General features: G+C 34.3%; 2 long non-coding RNA genes across 2 annotated transcripts in view; one reads left to right on the top strand and one right to left on the bottom strand.

The window, feature by feature from the left end:
- Positions 1-24065, top strand: part of LOC141486146 (uncharacterized) — a 216556-nt gene that overhangs the window by 62870 nt on the left and 129621 nt on the right. The gene's annotated exons all lie outside the window — the stretch shown is intronic.
- On the bottom strand, positions 8505-9370 carry LOC141486240 (uncharacterized). The gene is made up of 2 exons (XR_012467720.1): positions 9231-9370; positions 8505-8758 (listed from the first exon to the last, which is right to left on the bottom strand). It is a non-coding gene; the product is annotated as an uncharacterized lncRNA (long non-coding RNA).

The following is a 24065-nucleotide window of genomic DNA, read 5'->3' on the forward strand; positions in this document are numbered from 1 at the left end:
TCTCCAAGAGGTCGTAACGCCACTGTATTTTGGTGCCAATTCGACGAAACGCGAGGATTCTAAGCAAAAGGGGATCAGTACAATTCAAGAATCCGATCGGTAGAAACCAACCAGAAAAAACGCGCGTATGTGTGCCACAGCAATACCAAAAAGGTAAGTGGAATTCTTCCTCTTGAAGCGACTTGTACCTAAACAAATACAGTCCATTGCTCTTCTCGAACATTTTTTGATCCTTCTCAACGGATTAGTTTGATAACTAGTGAAGTTGCTTCTCTCTCCCTCATTTTTTACTCCGCCAAAATTAAAGTTTTTCTCAGGTACTAATAAAAGAAATAATAATTCGTAAAATTGGTACTACTCTCGCACCTCGGCGGTTAGAACCGTACGCGCATTGTGGTCACGCAGCACGAATTCATTGTTGTGCGTTTGCATTCATCCAGGCAACAGCTGATTCAAAAATCATTGTTTATTTACAATTTAAGTGTTTTTCCAGTAATTTCGTGCGTACCGCTTACACTCACTAAATTTTCTCGCTCTAAATTTATCTGCTGTTAATAGTTTTCATTAAATCATCTACACAATGGCAGCAAGTGCTGCAAAACTAAAAAATTATATCGCCCAACGAAGCACAGAGGTGATCAAAATTACCGAACTTAAAAAGGTTGCGGACGCTGCTCTCACCGATTCTGACCTTCACGACAATTTCAAATGTCGCTTTAGACATATCGATGCAATCCGCGATAATTTCGATAAACTTCATCTCGCAATAGTCAATTTGGTCTCAGCTCAAGATAATGGTGATTTTGAATCACATAACAGTGTCGTAACAGAATTTGAAAACGATTTTTATCACATACAAGCGGTATACATGAAGTTATTTGAGAATAAACAAGCAGTACCAGCTCTAATAAATCACCATTCTAATGTGAGGCTCCCCAAAATGGAATTACCTAAGTTTGACGGTGATGCCAGGTCTTGGCAAACATTCATTGATATGTTTAATTCTGTTGTCCACGCAAATGATACCATAACTAATGTTGAAAAATTTACTTACCTCATTAATTGCCTCAACGGCGCTCCTCTGGCATTAGTTAAATGTACACCTCTGACAGCTCAAAATTATATGGTAGCTTATAATGCTCTTATAAAAAGATATCAAAACCCTCGAATTATTGCAACGTCCCATTGGCGAGCCATAGTGAACACAAAAAAGGTTACTAATCCAGAAGACTCTCATTCTTTACGACAACTCATTGATACATTTAATGAAAATATTGCAGTTTTGGAGAATTTGAACTTTCCAACTAAGCATTGGGACTTTATCCTCTTTAACATGATGCTTGATCGTTTAGATTCCACTACCGCTACAAAATTTGAGTTGGAAAATTCTTCTTTATTACCAAATCAGTATTATCAAACTCTCGAGTCATTTTTGAACAAAATTTGCTCAGCGATTGATACAGTCAACTCCGCCGCTCCCGAATCTTCTAAACTGAAAACTTCTAATAAATTTTCTCTTCCAAAACAACGATCCAGTTCTTCATTTTTTGTGAATTCTAATAAAAAACAAAACTGTCAGATGTGTCATCAAGATCATTTAATTTACAATTGTCAACAATTTCTCTCTAAAACGCCAGAGGAACGTTACAATTTAATAAAAACAAATAAATGGTGCTCAAATTGCTTAGGTTCTAAACACTCGTCTCCTAATTGTACATCTAAAGGTTTTTGCCGCCTCTGCCCGTCTCCAAGGAGACACCACACTCTTCTCCATTTGCCTAGTAAACAAGAATCTCAAACCGCTAGTACGACTTCTCAAACTAACTCAAACTCCAATGACTCTGCTCAAAATTCAAATATCTCTACTGGAAGCTCAAATGAAAGGTCGTCTCAAACTCTAACGGCTAGCGTACCCACTAGCAATCCAGGAACCATTCTTTTGTCCACTGCCATCGTAGATGTAGCTGATAGTCGAGGTCAATATAAAAGGGTTCGCGTTCTCCTGGATAGCGCAAGCCAAAGTCATTTTATTACGAGTAAATGTAGCACAAAACTTGGTCTAGCTCGTCACAAATTGTCTCTAGAAATACGAGGAGTTGGACGAACAACGACTCACGCTTCCCAAGGGGTATCATGTACTATAAAACCATGTAATAAATCTCAATCCTTATTTAATCTTGATTTTGTTGTGTTACCTTCAATCTGCTCTAATATTCCTTCACAAACCATTGATAGAAATGATTTTCCCGATTTATCTAAATTTGAATTAGCTGATCCAACGTTCAATGTTTCACAACCTATAGATATGTTGCTCGGAGCTGATATATTTGCTCACATACTGAAAGGTTCTTCTCACGTCGTAAATACTGATAAACCAGTCGCCCTAGATACCATTTTCGGATGGATTATTATGGAAAAACTCGGTGTATCTTCTTCCTCCCCAGTAATCTCAATTTCAACCTTTATAGACTCTTCCTTAGAAAACTCGGTTAAATCATTATGGGAACTGGAACAAGTTCCTGCTGCACCCTCTTTCACAAAAGAAGATATGGAGGCAGAGGAGCTCTATAAATCCTCGGTATCTCGTGATAGTTCTGGTCGCTTTTGCGTTGCTCTTCCATTTAAAATTGTACAGCCAACTTTCCCTAACTCCAGAGATATTGCGTTGAAGCGTTTTCTCTCACTTGAACGTAGACTACGCAATGACCCTAATACTTATTCCCAATATTCTGATTTTATGCGCGAATATCTATCTCTCAATCACATGGAACTCATTTCCGATATCACTCCTTCCCCTTCTCATTATTACATACCCCATCACTGCGTTCTGAAGCCTGAGAGCACTACCACCAAACTTCGAGTTGTCTTTGATGCCTCATCCCGTTGCTCTAATAACTTGTCCTTAAACGATACGTTATTAACTGGACCTAAGCTCCAGCCCGACATTTGTGTCCTCTTGTCACGATTCCGTACTCACGCTGTTTGCTTTACAGCCGATCTCAAGCACATGTTTTTGCAAATTCTGATGAAAGAATCCCATAGAGATTTTCAAAGAATTTTGTGGAGATTTTCTCCTGATGAAAATATCAAAGATTACCGACTCAATTCCGTCATTTTTGGCGTTTCAAGTTCACCGTTCCTAGCCATTCGCACAATCCACGAAATTGCCAATCAATATCAATCTAAATATCCAAAGGCCTGTGAAGTTCTAAAAACGGATGTCTTTGTTGACGATATCGTCACTGGCAGCTCATCTGTCTCTGAAGCGTTGAATCTACAAGCTGATTTAATTCACATATTAGGTGAATCTGGGTTTGAAATTCGTAAGTGGGCCAGTAATTCACCACAGTTGCTTTCCCACTTAGCTCCAGAATTGTTGAAATTTGATGCTCTACACTTAGATCTGAAAAAGGATACAACATTTAAGATCTTAGGTCTGCAATGGAATCCCACGCTTGATTCCTTTTCATACCAAGTTGAACCCCTTGACAAACCTTGCTCAAAAAGAACGATTCTTTCAAACTCAGCCAGAGTTTATGACCCTTTAGGTTTCCTCACTCCTGTCACATTGTCTATAAAAGTTATTTTGCAAATCTTATGGGCTTCTGGTGTAGATTGGGACGATCCCCTTCCTGAATCCATCGTGGCACAGTGGAATCAATTTAAAGATGAACTTTCACAAATTTCTTCTATTCAAATACCTCGTAGAATACTACCCCAAAATTCATTGTCTCAAGAAATCATAGGTTTCTGCGATAGTTCTCAAAAGGCTTATTGTGCTGTGGTTTACCTTAGAACCTTCTCGAATGATACCTTTAAAACTCGACTCCTCATTGCTAAATCTAGGGTTGCTCCACTCAAGGTGATATCTATACCACGCTTAGAACTTTGCGCAGCCTTGCTTCTCTCCCAATTGCTGGATTTCACTTTAAAAACATATGGTGAAATATTTAAAATCTCCTCAATTAATGCTTATACTGACTCTATGGTTGTCCTTGCATGGTTACGCAGTTCTCCCCACAAATGGACAACTTTTGTCGCAAATAGAATTACCCAAATACAAGAAAAGGTTCCCCCTTCTCTCTGGGCGCACGTGTCTACAACGGAAAATCCTGCCGATCCCGGTTCCAGAGGATTGTCCCCCGTGGAACTGGTAACCAATTCCTTATGGTGGTCGGGGCCATCTTGGCTCTCACTTCCTCGCCACAAGTGGCCCGAAAGTTCAGTCCAACCTGGTGAATTATCTAATATATGTGAAGAACAACGAAAATCTGTTTTGATCTCAGTTGTAGACGAAAATGTCATTAACGGTTTAATATCACATTTTTCTTCGCTCACCAAGATTCAACGCATTATTTGCTATGTATTACGTTTCATTTACTTTCGAACAAAACAGACTCGATTTGCTGCAGACCTATCTGCCCTCAATTCATCTCATATCTCTTTTTTGGAAATGGAATTCGCTCTTCAGCTTCTAATAAAAGTCACTCAGCAACAAGCATTCTCCTCCGAATTAGCCTTAATCCACCGGAAAAGACCTTTACCGAAACCCTTTCGAAAACTCAGTCCCTTTATTGATGATAAAGGAATTCTAAGAGTAGGTGGGCGCCTAAAATATTCAGATATAACGCATGAGCAGAAACACCCTATTCTTTTACCCAGTACTCATATTTTCACAACTTTAGTGATAAAGTATACGCACTCTAAGTACTGCCATCCCGGCCTTCAGACCTTGCATTTTATTTTGTCTCAACGCTACTGGATTATATCCCCACGTAAGACTATTCGAAGAATTATCTCAAAATGTTATAAATGCTTCCGTCTCAACCCGAAACCGGTTCAACAACCAATGGGTAATCTTCCTAAATGCCGAATATCCGAACTGAAACCCTTTTCTCATGTTGGAATAGACTTCTGTGGCCCGTTTCGAACTACTTCTACTAGGATGCGTGGTGCAAAGGTAACCAAATCTTACATTTGCATTTTTTGTTGCATGTCAACAAAGGCTCTTCACTTAGAGCTTACCTCAGATCTTTCCTCTGATGCCTTCCTCGGAGCTTTACGACGTTTCGTATCTCGGCGAGGACTCTGTTCGGACATTTACTCAGATTGTGGAACAAATTTTAAGGGAGCTGCAAGGCAATTATCTGAAATCATGCAACAAGTTTCCGGCCAAGAAGGAATATGGTTTCATTTCAACCCCCCTTCCTCTCCCAATTTCGGTGGTCTATGGGAGGCTGGGGTGAAATCCTTTAAAACGCACCTCTTCAGAGTTATTGGAGATCAGACTCTCACGTTTGAGGAGTTGTCTACGGTCGTCACGCAAGTGGAAGCCTTGTTGAACTCGAGACCCCTCTGCAGTCTTAGTTCTGATCCCAACGATGATTCAGTCCTTACTCCAGGGCATTTTTTAACATTAGCACCTCTCAATTCAGTACCAGAACCCAATCTTGGTAATATTCATTTGGGGCGTCTTTCAAGATGGCAAATGGTGCAACGTCTTCAGCAAGATTTTTGGAAGAGATGGCACAAGGAATATTTGCATACTCTTCTGCAACGTAGTAAATGGCTTGAGCCATCTACCCCAATAGAACTCGGTACAATAGTTCTCTTGAAAGAGGATCATAATCCTCCCATGAAATGGACTCGCGGTCGCATTACGCAATTGCACCCGGGTGCTGACGGTATTACGAGAGTAGTATCAGTAAGAAATTCTCAAGGGACAATCCTGAAAAGACCTGTGAGCAAGGTGTGTCCTTTACCAAAGTTTTAAACCCTTCTCAGCCAATTTTTATTTTTTTTGTTGGTAAATTTTTGATTTTGATTAAACTTTTCTCACTATATTTATGAATATATAATAATTTTTCTTTTACTTTTTCACAAGTAGTCTATAAAAAACATTCATTTTTTGGTGGTCGGTATGTTACGTATTGTATACACAACTCACTAGTAGCAACCTCATCCGCTGTTATTAATATAATCCCTCGCGTTCCCCTAATCTCCAAGAGGTCGTAACGCCACTGTATTTTGGTGCCAATTCGACGAAACGCGAGGATTCTAAGCAAAAGGGGATCAGTACAATTCAAGAATCCGATCGGTAGAAACCAACCAGAAAAAACGCGCGTATGTGTGCCACAGCAATACCAAAAAGGTAAGTGGAATTCTTCCTCTTGAAGCGACTTGTACCTAAACAAATACAGTCCATTGCTCTTCTCGAACAATACGTAAGCTTTGAAACATTTCAAAATTACAAAAAATTAAAGTTGTTAGCATGTGTCGAAAGCAAACTAGTATACGTTTTTGATTCAGTAAAAACATAAATTTCGAACAACACTTTTTCTTTCTTTGAAATACTTTATTTTTTCATAGTCGAACAATTTTACATGCAAATATATAAATTTTATGTAAGTCCAGTTACTGCGCTGGTGGAAAACGAATCAAAATTTCACAATCCATGATGATTGTGATGAACAACAGCATGATGAGGCTGTTGTTCTTCTCATAAGAGCACACTAAGGAAACTTAATCACCTTGATGATTACTTCTGCCATGATTCCAACTAACGAATCGTAGGAATATAATAGTAGTGGTAAGAACACTGACACTATCAGTTGAACACAATCAAAACACTTTTACAACTGGGTCCATGTTCCTGGAATATCTTATATATGCTTGTACAACCCCCTCCTGTGTCATTAGAGTACCTGATTACCAGAACCAACCCTGAGCACAAATACCAACCATAAGATTACAAAAATAGGAGTATATTGAACCCATTCGCAATGCAGCAGAATCGTTCGAAAATTTGGGAGTATCATAGAATGAAAACAATCATATTCAAACATTTCACTACATTACTGAAAATTTTTCACAACACCAAACTGCTATTTTACCACCTCGACACCTTCAAGAGGAAGAGGAAGCTCAGTAAATTAGTATGCCAAACTAGTTCTTTATAGTAGTTTCATTGCTCAGTAACCAACTAGATACGTGCTTTGAGACTTACGCGGGTATAAAAATGAAAAAAACAGTTTCTGATTACCTTATCTTGAAATAACAAAATATATTTTTTCAAATGATAGCTTAACTTATGGTGATTTTGGCAAGAGTTGCAAAACTTTCTTGCATTTCGATTGTTTGAATTTGATAGCTGAAAAAATGTAGGGAAAAAGTTAGTGATGTGCCGATGTGTTAGCGGTTTTATTCAAGTCAGACTCGATTCCTGCTTTAGAACTCGCCTACTCGAATACCAATTTATTTTGATTCGAGTACGCCAGATTCGATTCCGGTACTCGAGTTAGGAAGCATCGATTCGTACTCGCTAACCCGAGTCCAACTGACTCGAGTCTCGTATTCGAATGTGTTAACTCGCTTGTACAAGCGTTTCCAATCGTACTAATAAAATAAGTAGTATAGCTAACGTGGTTCTAGATACAATGGTAACCATGTCATCGAGCTGTCCATCGATAGCGTAAGGGGTGCGGTTGTTTGGGATGAAGAAGTGTGTCAAAAAGGCCTTGTTGGCGAAGAACAATGATGTTGACAATGTGTTCTTGAGCAACCCTTGTTCTTGTAGATCGTCAATGACCAGAGGGTTGTAAGAGATGGTCAATGACCAGAGGGTGTTGTAAGAAGAGGCCTCGGCTGGTGTAGATTAGCCGTGTCGTATTAGAGACCTTTTGGCTCAGTGAATCGTCTTCGGCCAACCCTCTTCGGCCAACCCTTTTCGGGCAACCCCAGTTCGGAAACCCTCATCAGGCGACCCCTTTTCGTTAAAGCATGTACCCAGGCGTACGCCAATGTGTTTTATTCGATGACTTTGTCGGTGCGCCAGTTGACCTTGAGACAACTTTGTTGCAGTTAATTAGGATATTTTCGTTGCATTTCGTTGGAATACTTGTTGTTTGCCTGATAATAAACCAGATTAGCTGACCTTAAGGTCATATGTATAAGTAAACATGAATACTTTGTTGCACTTAATTAGGATATTTTCGTTGCATTTCGTTGAAATATTTGCTATTTTACTGATAAAAAACCAGATTAGCTGACCTTAAGGTCATATGTATAAGTAAACATGAATACTTTGTTGCACTTAATTAGGATATTTTCGTTGCATTTCGTTGAAATATTTGCTATTTTACTGATAAAAAACCAGATTAGCTGACCTTAAGGTCATATGTATAAGTAAACATGAATACTTTGTTGCACTTAATTAGGATATTTTCGTTGCATTTTGTTGAAATATTTGTTATTTTACTGATAGAAAACCAGATTAACTGACATTAAGGTCACATGTATAATTAAATTCGAATACTTTGTTGCATTTCGTTGGAATATTTGGTTTTCACTGATAATTAACCAGATTAGCTGACCTTAAGGGTCATATGTATGATTGAACATGAATATTGTGAAAAAGGAAATACGTAATTTATTAACGTTTATTAATTAGTAGGTATTCACAATATATGGGTTATTTTAAAAAATTCATCTTTTTTAGACGACAATAAGTATACATAACAAATTTCTGGTAGAGCTAAATATTTTTTGAGATTAATATTTGCATATTCATAAAAATCTTTTACAGTTGTCCACCAGAAACCTCTGTAAGTTATGGATGGTTTATGAAATTGTTCAATGCTATGATGTCCGCACATTAATCGGCTTTTGAATGGAACAATGGGATGAAAGTTTTCGTGTGATCCAATAACGTATCCGCACCTATACTTTTTTCCTTTGTCCTTACATGTTACCGTAGAATCTGAAAAAATGGAAGAATAATTACAAAAATGTTTGAGGAATATTGTTCGTTTATCTTACATAACGGTATTGATTTTTCAGAGTAGAAAGCTGGATATTCATTCAAAATAATCGTATCTAGATGTACTTCCATTAATAAAAAGCTACCATTTTTCCAACTTGTATGGTGTATTGATATAAATAACTTTTGAAGTTAGGATGTTGCAAATTTGTGAAAGTAGAAGAATAGTGTACAACAAATACATATTTTTATCGTTGTGCGTGTGTGTGTGTTTCTTTGAAAGCAACTCGATTACTACTACACGTAACAGTTGTATTAGGGATGTTTTATACCATATACGTCACGTGAAATCTGTTCAACTATACATTCTAAACATAATATATTCGGATAATTTGTTTCTCCCCCACATTTAGTACACTTATATTTCACTGGTACAGGCATAATGATGTTAATGATGCTATTGGTTACTTACGAATGACTCCACGATTGTCTGCATAACGTTTATCAATTCTCAGATGCTTCGGTGATTATAATTCAAAAACGGTTTTCTTTTTGCAATTTTCACAATACTGTCTTGTACTTCTTTTCGATACTTCCTTATTGTCTTTTGGAGTATCACAAAGTTTGCAAAATAATACGTTTTTAATGGATTCTTTCGTTTTAAGGTTTATATTTTTTTTCTTTTTTCTCTTTACAGAGTTGTAGTAAAGTTTTTTCCATATCTTCACATGCTTTCAATAAAGTGTCCTCGAATAAATCGCTAAAATTCATCTTTTGATTTTCACTGAAACAGAAAGTGTGCAATGTTGGAGGTCAAAAAATTAAATTCCTCATGTGGTTGTTGAATGAATAATGAACAGTTGAAGCGGTTATGATGGTTATGCTGTCAGTTGTTGTCTCCTCAACTGACTTCTCGAATCCCTCTCGTTCCTTATTCTTTGTCTATAGGACCCAGAATCCCGACGTTGATGACAGGGTGGGCAAAAGTTATATTCTGATGAAAAACTTTCATAAACTCTCAAACATCTCCTGTCATTACACCGATACTTTGAAGGACCATTGACTTGAGGAAGTTCGTTTCCATTGTGATTTTCCATATTGCTCTGTAAAATCACAAATCAATCGGAAAAAGAACTCAAGATAGAAACGTTTTTTCCATTGTGTTAAAATATAAGTTGTAAGTTAATCAGTTGTAAAAATGAATATTACAAGTGTGGATTAAATTTTGAAACCCCAAGGCAATGTATCACTTGATAAATAATTTACAATTCGTTCGTCATCGAAAGGAGTTAATGCAACTTTTCTTTGATTTATTGTATATACCTCATGTTTTTTACTACGAATCAGATTTTCCGTTACTTCAAAATGTTCATTTCCGAATAGACAATCGTAGTAATTTTGAAAATTTATTGTTTCGAGAGAGGCTCTGGTGACACCTTTATCTATTTTAATTATCAAATTTTCCCCGTCATTCTCTCCATGTTCTACTTTCATCGCATACATTTCCGACTTTAAGCCAATGAACTCTTTCATAATTCTTCCATTGTTTTCGTCTTTCATCAAACCTAAAACTTTTTTATTTACCAATGGAATTCCGAATTGTCCTCTTTGATATGTGCAAAAATGTCATCGGTGAAAAAGTGGTAAATCAATGAATCAGTATCTGTATACAACAATTTCGCATTTTCATTGAATTTAGGTTTGATATAATTATAATGAAAGTCATATAAAATAATTTTTGAAATTTACAAAACACTGAAACCCACATAATTGGGTTTATTCAGTTCTATATTGACTCTTTTCATTTCAATGATTACCATATCATCATCAAAAATGGTCAAACTATGAAAATTCGGTTTTGATATGTGACTTTTTGCTCCGTATCTATCCTCCCACTTAGTACATAATTTAATATCTTTATATTTACGACAGTTTTCTATTGTTTTCCCAAAGATACTATTGTTCATTACCTTATAAAAAATTTTCTCAAATTCATTTTTACTGTTTTGTCTTAACATCGTATTCAAATCAATATAAGTTTTTAACCATGGTATTTGTTTAAATTTCAAAATTTCATGAACTCTGCTGATTTTGAGACCTAAACTGACTGCCTGTTTCAAATTTCTATAATGGATAACATAATTTTTTTTATCGAAAAGTGTTGTTAACAATTTTGGATTTTTTGATGATGATAAGGGTGGAATCATTTTTTGAGGACATAATGGAAGATCTTTATGAACATTTTGAAGTTCTACAGGATAATCTAAGTCAACTTCTAATATGTAACCATATTCAGAATCATTAGGTGTATTAAATATATCTTCAGAATAGAAATCAGTATTATTTTTCCATTCTGATAATTCTGATTATTTCTGATATATTCTGATAATGCTGTACCATACAAGTTATTAACATCGTAGTACATGAGATATGATGAGGGTTGATCAGGGTTAACTCGTTTTTCATGTAAATATTATTAGCTTTACCATATCTATTGCTACATTGAGATATTCCTCCTCTTATACCCCTTTCAATAAACATTAGCTCATCTACATCATCTAATAATTCCAAAGTAACCTTTGAAATGTTTAAACAACTTGCATAAGCTAGACCTGGTGCAGTGTAATATTTCAAACATTCCAAATCGTATGTTTTCATACATACTTTTCGAAATTTTTTAAAAACGTCAGTCAAAAGTAATACATCTGTTTTCAAATATAACTCCATATATTGTTGTGAATTTTGAATTTCAAAAGTATCCCATACTTTAACAGCGTGTGAATACTCATCTTCTGTTACACCACACTTTCTCAATTTATTGAAAAAGCATTCGATCGGTGGTAATTTGTCAATGTTCATTTTATCCCAACTATCAAAATAATCATATGGAAATATACCTTTCTTAGATAAAAGTTTAAATTCCTCTTGATTTTTACAGAAACTTTTTGTGATTACCTTTTCTGAATGATTTAAATATCAACTCAATTTTATCTAGACTACTTGCCATGAAACGAAAAGAGTCTAGGAATCGGTATGTTATACTTGTATTGTCAATTTGTTTACTAAATGATATATATTTTTCTTTATTTACTGGTAACAATCTGACACCACCAGAAACCTCTTTCGGTAAAGCTCTAATAATGAAATGGCTATCGTAACCAGATAAATTATGAAAAACAACAGGTATCATATTATCATTCTGATAGTTAATGTTGCAAGGGGTGGAATGGGCTGCTCCACGAAATTTTCCAGATATATGACAATGGTCCTTAAACCTTGATCTGATCCTCTGTGAATGGTTTTAGACAAATATGACAGTTAGTGGCTGAATCGAAATCGTGTTTTTGTTGAGGTGATAGCGGAATCATTGGAACCACATTGGAAAATACTGGATTTAATTCGAAAGTTAGCTGTTGTAAACGTTTGACGAACCAGCTGATACAATCGTTACCAGTATATAATTCGAATTTTTATTTTGAATTGTCGAAAGTACACAATAAGTAAAATGCTACACTACATGGAATATGTTTTTGAAATATTCGAATTTTCTTACTAGGTTTCACATCCTCATATTTTTCCAAAATGCTTTCAATGTCTGAATAAATCACAAACGGTACGGGTTCTTTATTTTTGAAGTCTGTGAAAGATAATTTTTTTTTTTTCAGATGGTAGAGTTATTTTGGTTTTATTCATTTTTCTACCGGTGAATATACACTGTGTCCGTAAAGTATGGAACAAATTGATTTTTAGCTAAACAGGTCATTTATAGAAATAATCCTGAAACACGTCGATTTTTGATGTTAATTTATGGCATTTTAAAATAATAATCTAATATACAGGGTGAATAACCTTCGAGTAATGACGTCACCGTCATTTTTTTTAAATGGAACACCCCCATTTTGTCTCAATTTTCGGATTACTCTAGCTGAGCTGATTCCAAAAATGTATCACATGTTGATTCCAATTGGTACAGGGTGGACAAAAATACAGTAGTTGTGTGTTGTAACAAAGTAACGCGTAACATTCTTTATTAGGTAAATTAACAATATTATCAAAAATACTTATTGTCTAGCGGACAGAATATGCTGGAATACATGACTTTATATTGAATGTTCGAACTGCAGCCCTTGCTGTATTTGACAGTAACCCAAACGGTGTACAAATTCTTATTGAACCTTGTGTATGGTTTCTTGCGTAATATTGTTTATTTCTGTTCGAATTTTCACTTGTACATCTTCAATATTTGCTGGTTTCTTTTTATAAATAACATTCTTCAGAAGGCCCCACAGAAAATAATCCAAAGGATTTAAATCTGGTGACCTCGCTGGCCATTCAGTGGGTCCACGTCTACCAATCCACCTGTTCGGAAAAATTTCATCTACGTACCTTCTAACATCTACAGCATAATGTGGAGGTGCACCATCCTGTTGAAACCATAAACTTCCATCAAAACCTCCAGGATTACGTCTGCTGGGAAATAAATTACGTAAAGTAGGTACGAGATACTCCTTTAAAAACTCAAGGTACTTTGCCTCCTTTAAATTACCTTCGATAAAGTAGGGTCCAATGATTCAATTTCGTACAATTCCAGCCCATACATTTACCTTTTGAGGGTATTGTGTATGATGCTCACGCATCCAGTAGGGGTTTTCTTTTGCCCAGTGTCTACAATTCTGACGGTTAACCTCACCATTTAACGTGAAAGTGGACTCATCAGAAAAAATAACGTTTTGTTACAAGAGAGGGTCTCGGTGACATTTATCCATCATTTCTTCGCAAAATTGGAGTCGTCAATCGGGATCATCTTCGTTTAATTCTTGCACAAGTTTGATTTTATAAGGATGCCATTTTTCAAGCTTCAATAGTTTTTGTACCGTTGTTTTGCCAACACCGATTTCGCGACTAACTTTACGAACAGAATTGTGCGCATCTTCTTCAAAACTCAGTAAAACATCTAATGCTGTATCAGCATTTGCAGGGGGACGACCTGATTTGCGTACATTTGCAACCGCACCAGTTTTTCGAAATTTCGTTTTCAGCTTACTGACTGTTGAACGCGTTATAGGTCTTTCTGGATATTTATCATTAAACAAATTGCACACTTCCATCTGAGTTCGCGATCTGTCTCCATACCCAATCATCATAAGTATTTCAATTCTTTGTTTCACACTTAACTCCATTTCTACTTCCAATTAAATCTAAGCAATCATTCGAATATTCACGAATACCAAAAATATTGTAGTACTAAACTGTCACTGAACATCAATAAATTACTAAACAAATAATGATATTTCACAAAAAACTAGACGACTATGTTTTTTATAAATGTAGATAAGAAATAATTTCTTTCATATTCTGTCTGCTAGACCACAAGTACCAAACATGTTTGGAAACAGCTCATTTTTATTACTCTAAACATGTAGCAAACTACGGGGTGTTACATTTAAACCAATTGCCGCTAGACATAAGTATTTTTGATAATATTGTTGATTTACCTAATAAAGAATGTTACGCGTTACTTTATTAGCGCACACACAACTACTGTATTTTTGTCCACCCTGTACCAATTGGAATCAACATGTGATACATTTTTGGAATCAGCTCAGCTAGAGTAATCCGAAAATTGAGACAAAATGGGGGTGTTCCATTTAAAAAAAATGACGGTGACGTCATTACTCGAACGTAATTCACCCTGTATATTAGATTATTATTTTAAAATACCATAAATTAACATCAAAAATTGACGTGTTTCAGGATTATTTCTTAAAATGACCTGTTTAGCTAAAAATGACTTTGTTCCATACTTTACGGACACAGTGTATGGTTGTTCAATACTTCCTGTGAATAGAAATGGTTGAGACATTTGGTACAATAAAACTTTTTGTGATTTATGTCACCACTTTGTCCACACAACAACCGCGTCATGTCTTTTATTAGAGCAAAATGATAAATAGTTTTGAAATTATTCACATTTTCATCTAAGTCCATCAATTCCTCTTCATCACATGAATCAACATCATCGAAATCATGTTCGGTTTGAAGTATTAATAAATTAATTGTTGTTAAAAATTCAAGATTACTCAAACGGATAGAAACGATTTCCTTTTTTTCAATACCGAAAACGTTTATTGACATATTATTCATTTTCTCAAAATTTGTTATATCTTTAATTTTGAGTGGAAATTCAATCCCTTCATATTTCAATATATTAGAAAAATGTGGATATGATGATTTTTTACAGACATTAGTTGCACATGGATGAAGAACTGCCACAATAGACCAAAGAAAACAGTACGGATCATTATTTTGAATGTTAAGGACAGCCTTTTTATTTTGAATGAATTTAGGTACTTCAATATATGTGGAAATACCTACATTTATTGGTGTATAGTTATTAAGGTTCACCTTCAATTGTAAAATTTCATAAAGACTCTAACCGCTGTCTTTTGAATGCGCGCTATTTCCATAATTTAGAGGTCATCTTTTATATGATTATGTAAATCATGAACTTTAAACGTCTGTTTATGGCAATGAATTTATTAATGGAAAAATTACATCACGTAATTGATACATGATAATGCACTCGCAAATCATGAACTTTACACGTGTGTTATGGTAACGCGGTATTGATATTTATTAATAGAAAAATTATATCACGTACTTGATACATGATAATGCACTCATTTATCATTGCATGAACAACATACGTTCGATGTTATTCATTTTTTTCAGCACAATTTCACAGTATAAATTGACGGATCTATGTCTTTGGAAAATCATTCTAGTTACGAGTGAATCGATACAACAACAAAAATGTCAACTATTCCAACAACTTTAATTATCAATATTACAAATACAAAAATGTTGCCCGTCATTATGGCAATGGTGGTGCTTAAACAATTTTTCAGGTAAGTCATTTTCAAATAATATTATTACTTGTGTTTGAACAATTTTTCATATTGTTATAGATATGGTGTGAAGCAGATCGTAAAAAAATCTGAGTACTGTATTTTAGTATATTTAAAATACAGTCCGAAGATGGTTACTTTGACTGAGAAATTTGGTAATTTGCCAGTGAAAGTAACCCGGGCAATGGCTGAAAATGAACAGGAATTGGGGTTTCTGGAAACAGCAGTGAAACGGTTCAATTTCAATATACAAGATGATGATGATGTGGACGCTATTCCATCACCTCCACTACCAAAAAAGTTGAAGGCTTCATCATCATCATCAAAAGAAATTCTACCCCTTCCAACACGATCACTATCTCCTGTCATAATCGAAGATTTTGAAGAAGAAAACTCTCAACACCCTACTTATTTCCAAGAATCCCAAGATTTTTTGTGATTGTGAAAATTTCAATTATTATAGTAAAATAAACAAAATTGAGAAACATATTTTTTTATTTCTGCAATGTAGTAAATATCACATGTATAATAAGAATGTGTGAAAAGTAAATATTTCATTTTCTATAAGAACAAGAATTCAGAATTTATTTCTTACAGTGTGAATACCAATATTTCAATAAAAAAACATTTTCTAGTGCACAATTCAAACTGTTATTTAAATGATTCATACAATAGTGTGACTTGAGAAAACTTTTCAAATTTTCTATTGCAGGACATCCTTCTTCATACAAATCGGAAATTTCATTTTGAATGAGTTGACTTAACCATTTTTTCTTTTCACAACCTTTCACACTTATAACAGCATCAAAACCAACACAATTATTGATGAACTCCGAAATTTGTTCGTAGTTGATGGTTGCTACTGTTGTTGAACTTTGCTAATGCTGCCATGACAATCCATGTAGATTATTTGTACACCAGTTCATATGTTTTTTCACATGAGGCATATATTGATTGATGCCTATTGGTAAATTAATCATTCGATGGTACCATACTCCATTTTCAACATTCAAAATTGCAATTTCTTTACATGAAAAATTTTCTTTACCATATTGAAAACCTTGCACATCGATGATAAACATGATACCACACTCAATGACACCGTAAAAATGAAGTAATATACTGATTCATACAGTATTTATAATACGAATGCTGATTACGCAATATTTCTCTTATCTATCCAACTATTATGTTTGTCATCGAATCCTAACCATTTAACGAAAACTTTTCCATTCTTTCTTTCAAGTACTTTTTCTACGAGATATATATCAGGATGTTTTACTTTTTGTAATTGCTCTTTGTAAAAACCTCCTGAAATATCTTGCTTTTTATCATCTTCCAATAAATAGGTTACAGGATTCGTCAATTGTACTTTTGCTATCGTGAAAATTTCTGTTGACCAGTTTGGAAAATATTTTTTATCGAAAATTCCTGGTAATTTAGATATGCGTACACGATCTCCTACTTTGAATTTATTATTGGAGTCAATTTGTTTGATATGATTGTAGGCTGTGTGAAGTAATTTATTTTCATCTTTTTTACTCACTTCAGCAGGTTTCATTTTAATGGTTCTATGAGTGGAATTGTTATATTTTTCCAAAATATGCTTCAATACATTAAGCCACTTATAGTTACCCTGAAAATTGAATTCTTTATACATCCAAGACTTCATTGTTCTATTAAATCTCTCAATTATTGATGCTTTCTTTCCACTGAACGTACTATAATCATTAACTTTATATTTTTCCATCAACTTCTTAAATTCTGAGTTGAAAAATTCTTTACCTGAATCAGTTTGTAAATTTTGTGGTGATTGTTTACGTAAAACTTCTTCCATAGCTTTGGACACAGCATTAGCTGTCTTATTCTTTAAAGGTAGTGCCCAAGCAAACTTCGAAAAACAGTTTATCACAGTTAGAATATATTTATATCCTTTATTCACTTTAGCATATGGTATCATCTCAACTAAATCATCTTAAAAAAGGTCATCGAAAACCTTAATGATTACTCTTCGTCTATTGAAATTGATTCGGGCTTGTTTATGAAGTTCTTCAATAATATCCCTTTTAACATCAGTTTGAAAGTTCATGGTATGACAGTCAGAAGAAAACTCAAGAATATTGATGAAATTTTATTAATACATACACTATATCTGTCATACATTTTTCATAAAACAATGGTAATCATTTTCTAATTCCTGGATCCTTTGGATTTTTGTTTCGATATATTTGATTTGGTGGTTTTGCTCTCCTCTTCTCAAGAATTCTGGAAGCTTTGATAATCAAACGTTTTGCTTCGGAAGACACTTTATGCTCTTCCATATCAGGACAAAGTTCTCTGATCAAATTTTTGGTATACTGTTCAATGTCAATTTGATCATATTGTTGTGTATTCATGTTTGAGATAAAACGTTATTAGTAACTAGAAATCCAATGAATCTATTTATACTTTTCTGTTATCAAAACAAGGAATAAGATTAAAATTTTCCAAGCTCTTCTTCTTCTTCTCGAAATCTTTGGTCGAAAATTTTTTGTCTATGTGATTTTTCTAGAATTGGATCCATAAAAGCTGAACTGCTCCGAATACGTCGCTGGAAGCGTGTTCGATCAATGGCAAAAAATTCCCAATAAGTTTTTCTTGCATTTCTATAGGCGAAACTCCAAGCAAATATGTAATGAACTTCATTTTTCTTTTCATCGAAAGTTATTCTATTATTACTACTCATCATAACTCACTCTAGAATTGTTTCACAGAATTTGTTAGTGGAGTGTATCTGACTAAACGATCGTGTAAAATCAAACAAAATGCTGATGTATTTGCAGGAATATTTTCACTGGCTTCGAAGTCGAGTCTTATATCTTGCACTCCTACCTTTAAGCTATCATTTTGTCTACTGCAATCAATAACAAATAGAGGTGCGATATCGTGAAACTTAGTCAATGTAAGACACGGCTCTCCAGAAGTTTTATAATAGTTGGATTCTTGAAATTGGGCGAAGAGCTCGTAAAGTAATGCAAACTGGTTTTTCTTGAAGTTCAAATTCATATTATCGTAAGGGTATACATCTGAGTTGAGGTGGAGTTTGATGTTGGTAATATTACAATGATCGAAATGACTAATATTTTTCTTGATCTGATTTTTCCTCTGAGTCTGAAAAGCTACAATGATGAATCGAGGTTTTTCCAATTGATTAGATGCTTTCACATTCCAAGAATGAGTCATTGTTTGTTGTAAAAGTGGATATTCGTGTAGTTCCCAGCTCCTGAATGCAATTCCTAAGTCACGTCCTTTTTCAATGTACTTGAGTAATCGCAATTTTTCTGTATCGGAAACTTGAACATGAGGAATTCTCCAGAGAATTTTAGTTAAATTAACTTTAGGTTTTTCATTATCCTTTGTTGATATTACAGAATTTACGTCACTACTTGTTCTAATGAGTACCAATTCTTGGCGAATGTTTACGATTATTTTCTTGAAATCTTCACAGAAACCCAAAAGGTGTTTCAGGGGGATGTAGACATTGAAGTATCCATTCGAATCGAATACTTTTGGATATTCCAAATGATTCCAACAGGCATTATTATATCTGTCACATTCGCTACTTGTATAAGAGATGTATCCTTTAATAGATGATGTTATACCTGGGTTCCTCACCCTGCCCACTACCGTGCCTCCTATCTCATATCTTATCTGATCGAACAGAAATGCCATACCATTATTCACAAAATTTAATGTTATACTAGGTTTATTTTCAGCATCAGTTAATCGTCCTTCGATATAAAGGTAACTTTGGGATGACAATGTATAAATATCTTGAGTTTGAATAATAGGAATTCTAATTTCATCAGAATTATTGAATGTCGTATTTGCATAAGGTGGATGACTATGCATCTCGTAATTAGTTATAGAATCATCCATCAATACAGGTTCACCAATATTCAATGTATTAAAGCTCATTTTTGCGTTTTTTTCCTCCTTTTTCCACTATCTAGTATTTTTGTTTTTCTGCTACTTCTGCTGCTGCTGCTTCTGCCACCGCAAGAACACTTGAAAAATAATAAAATTTGTCTGAATCTTGAACTGATGTTGACTTTGAGGTTACACCAAAACTCGTAAAAAGTAGCCGTTTTGACACTTTGACACTTAAAGTACTCGAAAACCAAGTGAAAGAAGAAACTGTCGATTTTCTGATGTTAACCATTTAACAGCACTTCCTATAGTGACACATTTTCCAGGATCTTTATCAATTATACTATGTGCTGTTGTTGATGTTGTTGGAAAAGTTGTAATATTATATAAAAATACCATCAGAGCTGCTTTTTGAGATGAAGTCTTACTGTTATCGTTTCCTGTTGGAAATTGACTAAATTACCCTCTTGTTAATTTATTTTAAGGAAAACCTCATCGATATGTCTAGTGTTGATTGGTAAATAGATAACATTTGCAACTTTTTCAATAATTCGAAATCCACTTGGTACGGTGGGGTAGAACATATGTAACAAATGTACGGCACTGTCATTATTGAATGAATTCGTTATTGAATTGCATTCAACACAAATCAAATTTACTTTGGAGATATTGATTGGAAAAACCGATATATATTTTCTATTCGGTTGTAATTTTTTTTTCTCGAATCCTAATAGAGGTGCCAATGAGTTAGGTTTTTCTAAATGAATTGGTTTATTGGACATGATTTCATATCTCAAAGTATTTCGGTTTGCATACAATTTCAGATCGATACTACTCTCAGAATTTTCCTCTTCTTTGGTTATGATATTTGAAGTTTTCGCTTTGAGTTCTTGTTTCGTACTTTCTTTCGATTTCACTTCATTCAATTGCCTCATAATTTCACTCTCTATATCAGATATTTCATATGAACCAGGAGGAATCTTAATTTTTGTAGACCCAATATAAAAAATATTATTAGTCTCATCCACATTCGGTATTGTATTGAATGTTACAAAGTCAATCAATCCTAAAACATAATTCTTTGTATCGTCCAGTATGATAGGAGGATTAATTTTAGACGAGAGAATCGAATCTCGGCCTGATAAGGTGAACGTATATGAACACATGTTAAAGGTTATCTGTAGAATGAAGAGAAAACATTGATTGCATACATGTTTATTGAGAAAGAAATTTCAAACATAGTTGTCCGCAATTAACAGAATTATATGATTGATATACAGTATGATTATAATTAATGAGACAAGGTCCATCTGAATTGAAGTATATTAAAACTTCCAGAGGTGGTCTCAGATTACCATAACTATCAAAATAAATTATATGAGAACCATTTTTGCGGTAGGCAGTCCAATGAGTCCCAGGTCCAGATTGTTTATCGAGATTTATTATTCCTCTTTCTTTTTTTTGGATTTTTTTCGGTAAATTATCTCTCATATAGACAGATCTGAAGAATGGAATTTTTAAATCCTTTGCATACTTTATCAAATCGATATTGGATAACGGACGATTATGAGGAATTTTTTCCATGTTTCGCCTCTCCCTCTCAAACGGTGGTACGATTCAAAAACAACCCCAACCCAGTTTTGTAAGGTCTTAAATAAAATCCTTTACCTAATGCAATAGATTCCATAGTTTTATTATGACGTTGAGCTTCTTCTAACTGATTTTTTGCAGATTTAGCATCAGTTACAGCTTTGGCAATTCCAGCTGCTCCCCCTGTTAGGGCACCGAGTGCACTCAACCCAGCAAAAATTGGAATCAAAGGAAGTATTCCACCTGTTTTGGGTATTCTCACAACACGTGTTGGTTTAATATTCAATTTTTTGCAGATTTCAAAGCTACCGTCACAGCTTCTCCTAAAGTCTTTGGTTTTTTACTGATGATCTGTTTTTTATTTTTCGTGTCGCTGTCATGAAACACATCCCCTTTTTATTCCTACATTTCTTCACATTTTTTTTCTTCCTAGAGATATTTTTCCTCTCATTTTTAGATTGTTTTCTTTTACATTTTTTGACAACCATCTCGTTATGAATTACTCGATACACTGACAGATTCACCCTATTACAGTTAATATTTATATAGATATTATTTTCTTATTATCAACATTTTCAAACTCTTCTTCCAAATTTCGTTTTTTAGGATTCTGCTGCTGCTGCTGAGACATTTGTTCATTTATTCCTTCAATTGAGCCATTTTTCTGAATATCTGACTCGATTTGTTGCTCTAAATTTTTTCTTTTCGCAGATAATTTGGGTTTATTTTCTCTTGAGTTGATTATTCTCATTTTTTTATCTAGGATAACAGGTATATCGTTGAGGAATTTTCTTTTAGTAGCACGCTTCAAGTCTTCTATTATATCAATATCCATAGGTTCATCTTCTTCTTTGTTATCGATAATAGGTCGTTTTCGTCTCAGTGACGGCGGCGGCAGACGTTTAGTCTTAGATTTTTTCTTATCAACTCAAATAATTTTATTTCCATTGCTACTGTTGAGAAGTTTTAAACACTCTTCAATATTCTTCGTTACATCTGTTAGTCGTTTATTCATTTCACTCAATAATTGAATACATTTTCTCTTGATATTAGCAGTTAAAGGTGTACGATTACGACGTTGCATATTAGATCTTTTCGCGTATAAGTTTGAAAGTTGACTGATTAAAATTCAGTTACCTCAAGTTTTTTATTGGAAATAGATATGCAAGGTATTGAAGTTATTCCACAAAAAATTGCTCTACCAATCGAGAATAATATATTTGAAACAGAGGAAACATTCAAAAAGCATGGTATGCTATTCCCCTCTACAATAAGGTGTATAATTGTTGGACCTTCAAACTGCGGTAAAACAAATTTAATGGTGAATATGTTGGAGCATGAAAATGGATTGAAATTTGAAAATATATATGTGTATTCTAAATCACTTAATCAACCTAAATATAGGTACTTGGAGCACCTGCTTAAACCAATAAAAGGAATTGGATATTACGCATTCAGTGCCAGTGAAAATATAATGCATCCGTCTGAAGCTAATCCCAATTCGATTTTTATTTTTGATGATGTCGCTTGTGATAATCAGGAAGTTATAAGAGAAGACTTCAGTATGGCGAGACATGCTGCTGTCGATCCATTTTATTTGAATCAAAGTTATGCAAAAATACCCGAATTCGAGACAATGCCAATTGTTTAATCGCTTTCAAACAAGATGATCTAAACTTGCGACACATCTATACCGATCATGTAGGAATTGACATGACCTTCGATACCTTCAAGGTGATTTGTTCTTTATGTGGGAGAGAACCTTATGGCTTTATTACTATTTTTAAAGATTGTTGTCTCAATAGGGGTCGTTACCGCAAAGGACTCGATCACTTCATACACATTCAAGAATAAAAATGGAAACAAACCTCATTATCAGATTAATACCAGTTCAGACCTGTTGTAAACCAGTTCAAACCTGATAAAACCTGTTCATAACCGGTTCAAACCGGATCAAAACCAGTTCAGCAGACCTGATAGAAGCAGATAAAGTGTCGGTTCAACCTATTCAAATACCTGATCTATTCAAAACCTAATATAGACCAGTTTGACAATAAAAAGTGAAGACATAGAATTGAAAAAAAGACTCATTAATAAACGGAAAATTGTTAAAAGTAAATTGGAATTTTTGAAACATGGTGAATTACTACATGAAAGTATGTTCAATCCAATTACAAAACACCTGAAAAATATAGAGAATAAATTGCAAGACAAAATTCCTAAATTAGATGTTTCCCAAGATTCCTCGTCGATTATCAATGAAACTACTTACAAATTCAGAACCAAAAAGAGAAAATGTTTCACATTCTGATGATGATGAACCAAGTGCAATCAAGCAATCTATTGTAGAAAATATTCAGTCTGAAGATGAAGAAGAAGAAAGTCAATCATCTGGAGTTAATCGTCTGAAAGATATTACACAAACTTCATATATTGATTATTTAAATCAATATGATCCTCTTCCAATCACAAATATGGTGTACGACTTGATGAAAATACTGAAAAACTATCAATCGGTGATTCAAGACTGCACATTGATGGTCCAGATGTAATCGTTAAAAATAGAAGATATAAGGGTACACCCGGTCTATATGAATTCCTTTTCGAAAATAATCCTGAAAATTTCACCGAACAAGATCAACAAAATTATAAACAAATTGTTTTGAAAACGAATGCTCACCGGCGGCATTACCAACCAAATAAACAAATTGACGGTAGTAAATTGCAAAAATATAAAAATATATTAGCTCCAATAACTGGTATATCGGGAGAAGGTATGTTTATGGAAGCAAATAACAATAAAATAGATTATATTAGATGGGATGATCCAAACGAACTCTGCGACAGATTACGTTTACTACTACCCTCAAGGCAGGCAGGTCATTCAGGTCATCAAAATG

The sequence above is a fragment of the Leptinotarsa decemlineata genome, unplaced genomic scaffold (genome assembly GCF_025532065.1).
Source record: "Leptinotarsa decemlineata unplaced genomic scaffold, Ldec_3_MD MMD2_tig00026347_RagTag_RagTag, whole genome shotgun sequence".
NCBI lineage: Eukaryota > Metazoa > Arthropoda > Insecta > Coleoptera > Chrysomelidae > Leptinotarsa > Leptinotarsa decemlineata.